The sequence below is a fragment of the Arachis hypogaea genome, chromosome 11 (assembly GCF_003086295.3).
Source record: "Arachis hypogaea cultivar Tifrunner chromosome 11, arahy.Tifrunner.gnm2.J5K5, whole genome shotgun sequence".
NCBI classification, from domain to species: domain Eukaryota; kingdom Viridiplantae; phylum Streptophyta; class Magnoliopsida; order Fabales; family Fabaceae; genus Arachis; species Arachis hypogaea.
Genome location: NC_092046.1, coordinates 140,487,777 through 140,490,039, shown reverse-complemented (window position 1 = coordinate 140,490,039; position 2,263 = coordinate 140,487,777).

The window sequence follows — 2,263 nt, the reverse complement described above, 5'->3', positions numbered from 1 at the left end:
CCATTAAACACAAAAGGCCGAAAGTCAGACAGAATATTGCGAGTATCACAAAATATATGGGCATTCTACCAATGATTGTTATGATCTGAAAAATGATATAGAAAAGTTGGCTAGAGAAGGTCGACTTGAAAGGTACCTCGCTGAAAAGTCGGACGATCCAGGAAAAAGGAAGTGAGGAGATGAATAGGGAAGTCGGCGAGATTAGCCACCACAAACCCCCTGATAGGCACATACACATGATAAATGGAGGATTTGCAGGAGGAGGAGTTACTAAGTCCTCACACAAAAGTCACCTTAAGGAGGTATATCAAGAAAGTCATCAGGAGAAGCTTCACCACAAACGACCTCATACTAATCCGAAATGACATCGGAGTTCTGAAGTCAGGCAAGGAAAAGCTTGCTGCAAACTGGAAACGATCTTACAAGGTTGTCGAAATCTTAGAAAAATGTTACTATAAAGTGTCCGACTTAAAAGGGAACGAGCTCCCAAGGTCATGGCACGCATGTAACTTAAAGAGGTACTACAGCTAGAAAGCGCACCTTGCTCCCTGGTGTACTCTTTTTTCTGACTTCATGGTTTTTCCTGAGAAAAGTTTTTCTTGAGGGAGTTTTAACGAGACATCATAGCAAAGGCTAACGGTAAAAAGAAAAACCCTTAGTAGCAAGTTGACTTATTTAAATCTTTTCCTTTTATTAATGATAATTCATTTTCTACCAATTTTTCCATCATAAAGCATTAATTTAAGTTCGAAAAATCGCGAAAATCATTGCCTGACCTATATAATCGGAAAGATGAAGCGACGAGGTACAAATTAGTGTCAGAAGTTGTATAAGCAATTCGTGGTCCAACCTTAAAAGAGTCGGGCCTAAAACAAAATGTAAGAGTAACTTGATAAAGTCTGACCACTAGAAGTCGGATTTCAAACAACTAAGGGAAAAATAATACTTATATGAAAAAGGTCTAGAAATAACCAATCTACTTCACTGACATCTTTTTCAACTTAGCAAAAAACAGCATTGAAAGTTATTAAAACAACTTGATGGAAATTTTTATTGAGCTAACAGCTGTACCAACTAAAAGATGATTAATAATACAATCATTCGTGCAAAAAACTACTATCAGATTAGTGGACAAAGGATTTTTAAACAGTAAAATAAAGTTGTTTAAAGCTACAACTATTAAAAAGAATTTAATTGTTCATAAAAGATCCACAAGTCGGGCCATTCAAAGTTATGAATTACAAAGGAATGAGATGTTCACCAGTAATGGTAACTTCAGGTTGAGCAGAGAAAGTCGAGATCGATTATGACACTAGCACAGTAGAAGCAGGGAGAGTTTCAGGCTGAGAAGGGATGGGTTCACCTTCCATCCGAGTTGAAAAGCTCTGAGAAGCTCCCTCAACTCGGATTTCTGACATCTTCGTGTCGGGTATGGGAGAGTGTCCTCATCGTCTTCGGGTGCAGGGACAATCTTTCTATCAACCACAATATTGTCAGGACTGATAAGGGAGAGGTCCGCCTCAGGAGCAACAACTTGGAACTAAGCCTTTAGATTCTCCACCATTTTATCCATATCTTTAGCTATGATCGCCTCAAGCTCTGTATATTTATCTCTAGACTTGAAAATTTCATCTACCAAGTCGAGCTTCTCCCCAAAGACCCTGGTGTAACTCTCTTCGGCCTTCTTCTTTAAACCCTCCGCCATGGCTAAAGCGGCCTCAGCTTATTTTGCTCTCGCCCGAGCTTTGCCAAGGTCAGAAATGACAGACTCCCTTTCACCATCTCACTCCTTTTTTTATTCCTTCAAAGATACCACTTCAGCCTGTAGATCAGCCAGAGTACGTTAAGTGGCACTAAGAGGAGTCTTTTCGACTTCTCTCAACGAAGTCGTACAAACACCAACTGTCCGAATTCCACCTCAAGCAAGCACCTAGAGATGGCTCTTTATTGAAACATCATCCATGCTGATAAAGCTATGGGGAAGAATGTATTTCTCACCCCAAGCAATAGCATTAAAGCCCTACTCATAAATACTCCCGAGTCTGAAGACTTATGTTTTTTAGGGTTTGGCTCAAAATTGGGAGGTGGAGGAAGAGCTGTTCGTTTGGCCGAACTAAAGGGAGGAAGGATTGGCTGGGGAGTCAGATCAGAAGTAATCTTTAAAGAAGGCGAGGCATCCGAGTCCGACTTAGAGGGCAAAGAGAGATCGTCAGGTTCATCGGTCTCTTTTAGTTGTATGTTTCGAGCGACCACATTTTTTCTG